The following is an 11,882-nucleotide window of genomic DNA, read 5'->3' as shown; positions in this document are numbered from 1 at the left end:
TTGCCCAATACAGATTTGGAAAGAGGGCGACTGCATTGAGGTCATAAAAATGAGCAATTGGCCTTCATTTGTACTTGTAAGTTGTAGTTGAGTGTGGGCAATTTTTGAATCCTTTGAAGTTTAAAAATTTCCATATTGGTCTCGTAACGATACCATATTCAAATAGCCATTTAAAGCATCAGGAAAGATGTTGGAGAATTTGCATTCATGTGGCAATCTTGCATGCTTTCATTAAGGCGATGCACTCTTCATGATTACTCACAGAAGGTTATTCTCTGTGCAGACGATGCACTCTTCATTCCTAAGGAAGTTTTTAGTTTGCTTTAAAGCTTTTTTTTTTCTCTTTTAATATGTTTCTTGTTCCATTATCTTATGAGTTCCTATTGTGCTTGGGTGTGTGAGATTTATAGAATATACTAGTATCAACTTTCAGTTAGTGCTAATATGATAGCTGCTTTTGGTGCTGAAGCTGCAACATCTATTTCTACAAATCCACTTGGTATTCAAGACAAGACTTCAGGTTTGTCTTTAAATAATTCTTGTTTGTCTTGGTAAATCTATATCTATGATGTTCAATGAAATGATGCTTATAATTTGCATAATGTTTATCATCCTAAACCTATGTATGTTTGTCTTGGTTGTGAGATGCTTTAATCAGTGTGTCCCTCGCTTTATGTATTCTCATCTTTGTGCTTATGGATTTGACGCTCTTACCCTCCACTAGTTGCCTAGAAACTTTTTTTGGATTTTTGATTTAGTATGTGTTCATTTTGTTATTTTGTTGGCTTTTGTTATTTCCTACAGGTCAATACATACTTTGTTCAGTTGTTGGATGAAGTTTTACTAAAGTTGAACAACAAAATGAATGAAGTGGTTAGTCCTGATGTCAATGCATACTTAAGCAGTCTTGATGTCAAAACGCACACTTAAGGGATTTCTCGGATGGATGAAGGAGACAGGATCATCATCTTTGAAAGGGGAGACCTCGTCTTTGCCTTCAACTTTCATTGGAGTAACAGTTACTTCAACTACCGAGTTGGCTGCTTAAAGTCAGGAAAATACAAGGTAATGTTCTATTTAGCTTGATTGAAGACAAACTTTATCTTGTTTTGATAGTAGAGTTTAACTACGAGATACTTTGATCTACTTAGTCGCTTATACAAACATTTAATTGCCGAACAAAAAGGGAAAAGGATGAGGATGTTGCAGACATCAGTTTGTGTATAAAATATTATCTCCAAGTATGCAAGTGTTGAACAAGCATTTCAAGTATGCATGATTTGATTTTCAATGATGAGGAACTGATAAAATATGTCCTTTGTTTCTTCAAACCTAAAAACATGAGGTTTGATGTGGTATCAAAGTCTTTTGATTCAGAAGGTGAGCTTTGTGTGTGTGTGTCAAACGGGTGGGTGGGGAGGTTTTTGGGGGTAAAAAAAACTATTGTTGGAAATTTTTTGAAGATCATGAATCCTTAGTTATTAATTATATTATTAATCATGACTTGTAATAAGAGAATGCAGCTATGTTTTTCCCCCCTATATCCCTGACAATCTATTTCTTCACAGCTATATATGGTAGGACTTCGCCATGGCAATTTATGAGAAGAAGTAATTGCCATTTCAAATATATTTAAGACGTTTTTGTCTGAACAATCGCACGTATAAAGTGAGGCACAAAAATGATGTCATCCGTCTTCCTGGTGCTAACCTTGTCAGAGATGTCAATGTAAGGAATAAGATGGAAAAGAACTCAGTTGTTGAGGTAATGCATTGATAGATCTCTTTAATTAAATTGTGAAAGAACCAATATTAGGTAATTCATTGATAGATCTCTTTAATAAAATAACTCAAGTGCTCTTGCTCACAAGTTTATGCCTTTATAGTAAAATTTGCTCTGCTGTTCACTTGTATGGTTTATATGGTTTTTTCTTTTTGTGCTTCAATAGTTAATCAATTTATATGTTTTAATTAATTAATTGGACTAATTTTGTGACATGTCAATAGTTGCTCTGCTGGAGGAGATGACATTTTTGTTGGAGCATTTTGTCAAGATGGATTATTTACTTAACCATTTTATTTGGCTAGACATTTTGGATACTTTGATATCTCTTACTATTTCTCTGTATTCTTTACTTGTTTTTAATGTTAAAGTTGTGGACAGATGGTGTGACTTGTGTTGTAAACATCTTATTGCCAACATTGTAGATATTGATAACAATTATTACATTGAATGTTTTTATGTTTTAATTTGAATGTTTCTATTTAGATATAAGATGTTGCGCGGAATTATCATTTATTTGAATGAATTCAAAAGGATATCAATAATAATTTTAAAAAGCTATAAGAGTATGAACATAACAAGGGAAAAAAGCTATTAATCTGCACCGTATCTATGCTAAATAATTGTAAGAGATTGAAAATAACATGTCTTATACGTTATAAGACCTTAATTCTATAGTGTTTTTCGTAACGGTCTTAGAACGTTATGTTTTCTTACAACTTTTAATAGCGTCTGATGTCCTAACGCTTCATAAAATGCTATTGGTAGTGCTTAATAGCGTTTTTGGTCAGCTACTGATACTGATATTTGTTGTAGTGCATATATAATTCATGTGTATTGTTTATTTTAAAATCTATTTATACTGTAGGCGGGATTCTTACTTACCTGTTTTTAGGAAGTGGAATCCTCTATTCGCCAAAGAGTTTGTTCTCTTTCTTTCTTGCTTCTGAGAATGAACACCCATTAAGAGTGTGAGATTAATTATCACTTGCTATTCTATTTTAGCAAGCTTAAAAGAAAGTCTAACTTCTCTATTTCTGGCTTTCTTTCTCTTTTCTATCTTAAAGGATTATGAAACCTTGTTTCTAATTTAAAGATTAGGTTTATCAAATCCCCATAACCTTACTTTTCATTAAACAAGGTTCAAACTCAAAATATTTTCTTGAGATTATACTTCGAGTTCTTCAACGAACTCCTCTGTTTGACACCAAAACTATTTTAACAGTTATGTAGTGTTTTTCTAAAAAAATAGTTTAAAACTTCTATTTAGAACTAAAACCAAGTTTAGCCTCAAATTCTAGAACTAAAACTAGGTTTAACTTCAAACTCTTAATCTATATTTCGGCAGAGTTTCGCCTTATTTTTCTATGTTTGCCGAGCTAACTTTAGCTCATTTTATCCATTACTTTATCTTATAAACATAACTAACAATCTTTCACACAATTTAATCAACTTAGGAACCATACTCTAGGGTTCGATCAAATTTCTCACAAGGATTTCATATTTAAAAGTTGCTAGAAACATAATCTAACAACCTAAAATTCATCCTTTAATCACTAACCATATCCTTCCTCTTTCAAATACACCATCAACATCATCATGGTTTTAGGGTTTCTCCATATTTCTATCCAAATTCTCTATATCAATTGCTAGAAATAAAAGTTCCATAACCAAGAATTTATCCTTAGTTCACTGGTTTTCAAGTTCCTTAATAATTACAAGCAAATCACCATTTTTAGTAAAATTTTTCCATACTTTCCCTACACTTCCACGGCAGCCAAGGAAGAAGAAATGAGAGGAAAAACTTGAAATCTCACCTTAGGGAATGAAGATCAAGCTTCAGTGACGCTATTCCTCGGTAACTCTGTTGATTTTCACTTAAATCCCTCATTTTCTCACTTTTGATAATTTTTTTCTTCTCTTTCTTGGATGAACACCCACGGTTCTTGACATGAAAAATGAATATTTGGGGATATTTTTACCTCTTAAAAACAGAACTTAATAAAGTGGAAGGACTAAAATGCAATTTTGGTACTTTTGAGGGACTTTTTTGTAAAATTTCACCAAAATATCTCATTTCTTGGCTTCTTGTACAAGCTTGGCGGGCCACCTCACTAAGCAAGTGGCATGATCACAGCACTTCATCTAAAAAGTTACTTTAAATCTCAACCATTGATCATTTAATAATTATCCTATTTTGGTTCAGCTTAATTTCCTATCCAGTGCACATTTTATCTGCATTTCTCGAACAGTTGGTCAACTTAGTCAAGTTTGACCATTCTTGAATAACTTTTCAAGAGTGACATTTTGGTCGACTCTTGGTCAACAACTTTGACTCGGAGCACTTAAATTAGTCGAAACCCCAATTTACGCGATTCGACCTTTCAGACCCATTTTTTATACATTTTTTTTGTTTTGATTGCTTCTAAAACCCTAGAATTGATGTTTTTCAATTTTTTTTGTTCTGATTCGACCTTAAGATTTATGTGTTGGCCCACTTGTGCATTTTTCACAACATTCTGCATATCCTTCCTTATTGCAGTCTGAAAGTCGGTAACGGTATCTTGCCTAACTTAAATTTCTAATTGCTTACTTGATGTCATCTTGCTTACATAAGGAAGGTTTAGTGAACAGGTAATCACCCATGAATATTCTATTCTTATAGCTATTCCAATTACTTCATACTGACTTTTGAGAATTTACTTAGTTGACAGGAAATTTCAGTTCTCGACTTTGTCAACTTCTAAACTCATATTGCATCTGAATTTCTTTACTGATACACCAGAGCGTTTCTTTATATGCTGCTAATATTATACTGCACTAAGAGATTCCTAGAATTAGGATTCTCAAACTGTATATACACAAAGGATTTCTTCCGCCTTAATTGCGGTAGGAATTTATCAACTGAATTTACTTGTTCTTAGATGATGGACTCATCATAAGACTTGCTACAAAATTTAGGAATACTGATATTAATTCCATAAATCCTTCAGTCACAAAATATGACAGTATATTACTGAGAAAAGTCCTTGACTTAAATAAATAAATTTACATTATTTAATTGTAGGATTTTCTCGGTCATTACAGTGTAAAATAAGTTGATTAGGTGATTAAAGATGTGTGGGAACCTAAAATGATGAAAATTCTCAGTTTCAGACCAAAATCGAAAACTAGGTTAATGACCCGAAACTTGTACCCAAATTTGCTCAAGCTAAAGGACCAAGATAGAAGCTTAATTTCAAAAAGTGACTAACATTAATTTCAAGGGAATTTCATTCTGAACAAATTTTGTGAAATAGTTTTTTTTTTTCTCAAAAACAACCCTAGACGTCAGTTTTGGGATGATTTTTGAACAGGTCCAAAATGGTGATTTTAGGCCAAGTTCGCACGGGTTTGGTGCACCTGGGTGATATAAGAGGTGTTTCGGTCTGAATACCGAACGTAAAAATCATAGATCTTTTCAAAGATTTTAGACACGACATGTGCACTCCGTATGACATTTACAGAACCACAAACTGGAGTCAAATTGTAATGTAATTACTTTCTCTTAGATTGTAAATCTAACGATCGAGAATTTATATGATAGGATTAGTAGGCGATCAAAGCAGAAAAGCTGCTGGTGACTCGAAGTCTCGACTTTAGTGGAACTTCTATAAGTACAAGCAGTTTTCTTTTGTCTATATCACGAACAAATTTATTTCTCTGTATTGCACAAAATAGAGCATATTGTAAGTTCAATGTATGTTATTATCTCTTGATTATTATTTGTTGCACTGAATGTGCTTATAGACTTAAAGTAGCAGTAGAATTTTAATTTGCAAAATAGTCAAAGTCAAAGTCAACAAAAAGTTAAAGTCAAAGTCAACAAAAAATTTAAACATTTAAATAAAGTCCAATTTCATAGAAAATTAACAAAAATGCTTAAAGATGCAATAATATTACTAAAATTATTGTCATAATACCAAAAAATGACAGTAAGACGATGAGACTAAAATTACTGTCATGATAAGAAAAAAAAGACAGTAAGACGATAAGACTAAAATTACTGTCTAATAAGAAAAAAAAGATAGTAAGATGATAAGTTTAAAATTACTGTCATGATAAGAAAAAAAATGACAGTAAGAGGATTTAAGAAGTAAAGATTACAAATGATAAGAAGTTAAAAAAACTGTTTGTACCGGCCTTCGCAAGGGAGGTTATTATGAATGAAACGAAACCATGAGTGAGTTGGTTTTGGGTTGCTATCCCACTCCTAACTAGTTATGCATGATGCGGTACAACAGGTACGAAGCCCATAAGATGTAAAAGTTAAAGATTAAGATTAAAATTATTGTCATGATAAGTAAAGATGACAGTAAAACGATGTATAAAGTAAAGATGATAAATGACAGAAAGTTAATAAAACTATTTGTATCAGCCTTCGCAAGGGAGGTTATTATGAATGAAACGAAACCATGAATGAGTTGGTTTTGGGTGGCTACCCCACACCTCATTGGTTATGCGCGATACGGTTCAACAGGTGTGGGGCCCATAAGAAGGAAAACTTGCGAGAAATGAATGACACAAGAACGAAGTTGTAAAGAAGTATGAAATGAAGAAAAGGAAAACATAACATGATGGAATGAAAGAAAAGAAAGCATAACACGATAGAATGAAAGAAAAAAAAGCATGACACGATGAAATGAAAGAAAAGAAAGCATGACACGATGAATGAAAGAAAAGAAAACATAATACGATAAATGTTTTAAATGTTTTGAAAATGTGCTAAGGTGTACGACATGAATCCATATATGGGTATGCATTACTAATTGCTCTTGGTTTGGTCTGCTGTTACTTGTTGAGCGAAAGCTCATCTCATTTGTTCGTGTTGTAAGAATCTAGAGTAAGGCATGGACTCCCTGAAACTTGTTTGTTGGGCATGTAGAAAAGGATGATGCGGTGGGATGTGGGCAACTGGGAAATGGATGCACCACGTAATTTGAGTACACTGCCAAGGTTTCTAGTAAATGGTATTTATTGATGCAAATAAACTATGGAACAAAAGTAAAGGATGTGAGACAATGAGGCAATGCTTAATAACCTCAAGTCATACAACATGTTGATGTATCCAAATGCTATCATGTTAATAGCATGTGAATGGCAGTGGTATCAAAATGGTAAGTCGAATGACTAAACACGCCTAGAAATAGATTTTGAAGTTTTAAAATAATTTTATCTACAAATTATTCAATATTAAGAAGTTGAAAATATTTTCCGTAAAGTATATTATAATTTATTTCACTATTGAAAGAAAAAAAAAGTATCCTAAATTTTAGGAGTTTATAGTTCAAAAGTAGTAGAAGTTAAGAAATGAGCTAAGTATGAACGTAGTAATGATGACCAAAAATAATGGTAGTCACATTATTTTACAAAAGTAATACTATGATCACCAAGGATTATAATCCTTTTTTAATCAAATCAAAACAACACAAACAAATCCTTTCACTTTCTAGATGCACAATTCTTTGACATCTGGTCCATTTCGGCTTTACTGCTAATTTTTTGGACGACATATGAGGAAAAGGACTACATTGGACCCTTTTAAATAGTTTGAGGTTCGGTTTGTCAAAAAAAATTTTTGGGGACCACACTGTCACCTTTTAAAGAGTTTGGGGATCATTCGTTCAATTTTCTCAAAAAAAATATAATTCTTAATTTATTATTATCATATGCTAATACTGACTAAACGGTGATTAACACACACTAAATAGTGGATGATCTACTTTGCCATTCGATCTGGTCCATTTTGGCTTTCTTCTATTGCTTTCAATAAAGATATTTAGAAAAAGAAAAAAACTAATTCTCTTTTAATGTAGTTATTATCACATGCGAATGAATATAGTGGTTATTTATACACAGTTACAATCAGTGGGCGATACAGTGTCATGTGGTCCCATTTTGGATTTAATTTGGCGCTGTCCACACAGATAATTTTGAAAGAAGAACTAAGCATATATAAAATGTAGTTATATTATTACATGCTAGTGAATATAATGATGATTTTTTTTTCCTTTGCTAAATGAATATAATGATGATTAATACTCACTATTTAGGCGATGCACTTCGTCATCATGACGATGTTCTACTTTGGTAGACGACACACACTAATTAGTTAATTATAGTAAACGAGGCACTTTGTCATCCGAATCATTTTATCTTTATTCTGTTGCTTTAATTTCACTGGGTTTATTACGTATCAGAAGCGTAAAAGGTGTCATGTAATTCTGTTGATTTGAAAAAATATCAAAAAACGGAAGATGAGTAATTTGTTGATTCGAAAGAATACCGAAAAACAAGTAAAGTGGAGAGAAAACTTCTCTGAAAATTTTATTATCTAACGTCCATAATGAAAATAACAAGCTATCCTCCTATTTATAGAGAACTACAATTCGAAATCGAAAAGGAAACTATCTCTAATTAATCTATATCTATCTCTAATTAATCTCTTTCTAATTTTAAAAATAAGGAGACTCTAAACTTAGAATTTAAAGATAAAGATAATCTCTTTGAATTAAAGATAAATATTATCTCTGAATTAAAGATAAAGATTGAGACTCTCCTGTAAATATCCTTTTACAATCAACTCTTCAACTTGTCGACAAAGCTCTTCATGCTCACTCGGACTCATCCGATAGTGTGGCTTGTTGGGAAGTGTAGCACCTGGAACAAGGTCAATTTGATGTTGAATGTCTCGCAATGGTGGCAGCCCATTAGGAAGTTCTTCCGGAAAGACATCTAAAATCTCTTAAAGAAGCGCTTGAATTCTAGGCGGCATATTCTTGGGTGATGGAAAAATGCTCGGAGCTGTAACAAGTGCTTATACGATGCTAGCTTCCTACATGGTAGCTTCAAACGTCAAATGGGTGAGAAGAAGGATTGATTTGGGCACAGATCCGGGTGGCTGTGCGTTGGCAGACGTCCGTTGATTCGGGCAGACGTCCACTAGGGGTAGCGATAGAGGTCTAGGCGGATCTTTTGATGGGAGTAGCGTAATTTTGCGCTTTTCAAAGCAGAAACTGTAGGCATTTGATTTCCCATCATGAATGACATGTCGATCATATTACCAAGGTCACCCCAAAAGGATGTGACATGCATCCATAGGAACTATGTCGCAATAAATCTTATCTTTATAGGTAGTTCCAATGGAAAAGGGAACGAGAACCCGGCGAGAGACTTGAACTTCTGATCCTTTCTTCAACCAAGCGAGCTTGTAAGGGGTGGGATGATTTTCTGAATTTAAAGCCAATTTACACGGCTTCTTCAGAGGCAACATTCTCACAACTTCTCAAATCAATAATAAAATGACAAACTTTTCCATTTACCGTGCAAGTGGAATGAAAAAGACTTGTTCGTAGCCACGAATCATCAGTTGCTTTTGGAGAAAAACAACTTCGGTGAAGCACAAGTAATGGACCCGAATATCCCGAAACTTGTTCTTCCGGGATTTCTTCTAATATCTCCTCATCCCCTATGTGCTCACATAATTTTCATGCAAAATTTTAGGATCTCCCATCTCAATTCCTTCGGCTAAGAGACCACATCTTCCGGCGTTAGGGCATGCCATTTGACGATGAGCATTAGGACGAGAAGGAAGGCTTGTACCAATGGAGTCGGCGGTGGTGGCTGGACGGGGAAGCACCAGTGGAGGAGCTGTTGCGGCAGCTAGTGCAGGGGCAACAACAGGGGGTCGTGTGGAGATGCCGATGGTGGAGGTGTGAGCGACAACAACGACTAGCGAGTTCTAAAGGGAGGCACTAGATCGATTCTGTTGTTCAATTAATAACACCCTTTGATGGGCTTCAGAGACGGTTGCCGGATCAAAGAGATTCAATATATTCTGAAAATGTGGGCGTAGTCCTCCGATGAAGCGGGAAACTGATTGTTCATCAGTTTCATTCATCTCATTCCTTGTAAGCAAAAGGAAGAACTCAGTCGCGTATTCATCCACTGTCTGATTGCCTTGTTGTAAATTCTGGAGGCGTTGAGACATGGTCCATACATAATTATACCGAAGGAATGTGCGCTTCATATGCTTCTTCAATTTTTTCCATGTGGAGATCTTCTCTTTCCTGGCATGCGAACGAGAGACCTTGAGTTGTTGCCACCAAGCGACGGCTCGGCCTCAAAAACGGGTAGCGACAAGAGAAACCCTCTTATTGTCCCGGACTTCCTTAAATTCCAAGATTTCTTCAACGGCTCCAGTCGAATCCAAAAACTCTTCGGGTCTGAAACCCGACTCCCAGCGGTGGTTGTCTTCTTGACGTGGTGCAGCGACGATAGCACGACGATGAGGAGGTGCGGCTTGCAGCGGTGCAAATCGGTTCTCTTCGACGTCAGCATCTCCTTCTTCGTCTTCAGAATCTTGGATGTGATCCGGAGAGGGCACAACGCATGGAGCGGGTGGCTGGTTGTTGGCTTGAAGGGCCACGAGAATGGCTTGCTGCATGGATTGCTACATGTTCTGCTGAAATTCGGCAAGTGTTTGACGGAGTTCATCCCAATCATTGGCAGGTTGTGGGCGACGTCGGGGTGGCATGAAAGAGGAGCGTAGCAAGGTTCTGATACCAAATGACGTAGCAGAAGCATAAAAGGTGTCGTGTAATTCCGTTGATTCGCAAGAATACCGGAAAACGGAAGGCGAGTAATTTGTTGATTCCAAACAATACCGAAAAACAAACAAAGTGGAGAGAAAACTTCTCTAAAAATTTTATTATCAAATGTCCATAATGAAAATAACAAGCTATCCTCCTATTTATAGAGAACTACAATTCAAAATCGAAAAGGAAATTATCTCTAATTAATCTATATCTATCTCTAATTAATTCTCTTTCTAATTTTAAAAATAAGGAGACTCTAAACTTAGAATTTAAAATAAAGATAATCTCTTTAAATTAAAGATAAAGATTATCTCTGAATTAAAGATAAAGATTATCTCTTTCTTCTGACAGTAGGCGCTACATAAGTTTATTAATTTAAAAAAGGAAAATAACTTTTAATGTAATGGTTTTTTCATGGGCTAATGAATATCATGATGCATGATGATGTCAAGTTTAGTACATCCCAGCTAAGGGCTCGGTTGGCTTCTTTTTAAAGGATGTTTTTAGGTTATTTGAAGAAGTTATAATAGCAGGTCGGAGTGTTTGGGTAAATCATATTTTTTGTTCAGAAGGAAGCTTGGAGTAATTTGTGGCCATACAAATTATGGGATTTCTAAGAGCAAGATGATTCCCGTACCAAATTCTACTGTGCGGTCAAAGTTGCCTTATTCTAAGGATGGGAACAGGTCTTTCGTCCATTCTGCATGTAAATGTAATGTTACGACATGAGTTTAGTATGAATGTAGTAATAATGACAAAAAATAAGGATCATCATATGTAATATGTATATGGTACTTTTATTGAGAAATAAGAAAGTAGCCTCTAGAACTACACATTTTTTAATTACACTTAGAACTGTGTCTTGGCGTGGTAATACTTTTTGTTTGAATTGAATTGTTTTAAGGCAAATAGTCTTGTTTCGTATCATCTTTTAGCAATAGACAGCTTTTATGCTGAGGAGGTAAACTTTTTACTATATTTGTTGATAAACCTTAAATGTGAGTACTGGCGTGGGCTTCTCCATTCAACTGGCTCATGTACTATAAGAAGTAAAAGTTATGAGAAACGAATGACACAAGAACGAAAGTTGTAAAAAAGTATGAAATGTAGGAAAGAAAAGCATAACACGATGGAATGAAAGAAAAGAAAGCATAACACGATAGAATAAAAGAAAAAAAAACATGACACGATGAAATGAATGAAAAGAAAGCATGACACGATGAACGAAAGAAAAGAAAACATAATACGATAAATGTTTTAAATGTTTTGAAAATGTGCTAAGGTGTATGACATGAATGCATATATGGGTATGCATTACTGATTGCTCTTGTTGTGGTATGCTGTTACTTGCTAACCGAAAGCTCATCCCGTTTATTCGCGTTGTTGGAATCTCGGGTAAGGCACGGGCTCCCTGAAACCTGTTTGTTGGGCATGTAGAAAATGATGAAGCGGTGGGATGTGGGC

General features: G+C 34.7%; 1 long non-coding RNA gene across 1 annotated transcript; it reads left to right on the top strand.

The window, feature by feature from the left end:
• The first annotated feature begins 389 nt into the window (after positions 1 to 389).
• LOC112093394 lies at positions 390 to 1,738 on the top strand. Its single transcript, XR_002903027.1, has 3 exons — positions 390 to 520; positions 805 to 1,065; positions 1,569 to 1,738. It is a non-coding gene; the product is annotated as an uncharacterized LOC112093394 (long non-coding RNA).
• The last annotated feature ends 10,144 nt before the right edge of the window (positions 1,739 to 11,882 follow it).

This window comes from Morus notabilis, unplaced genomic scaffold (genome assembly GCF_000414095.1).
Source record: "Morus notabilis unplaced genomic scaffold, ASM41409v2 Scaffold14, whole genome shotgun sequence".
Taxonomy (NCBI): Eukaryota; Viridiplantae; Streptophyta; class Magnoliopsida; order Rosales; family Moraceae; genus Morus; species Morus notabilis.
The sequence above is the reverse complement of the archived record's forward strand: the minus strand, read 5'-3'. Positions and strand labels throughout refer to the sequence as shown.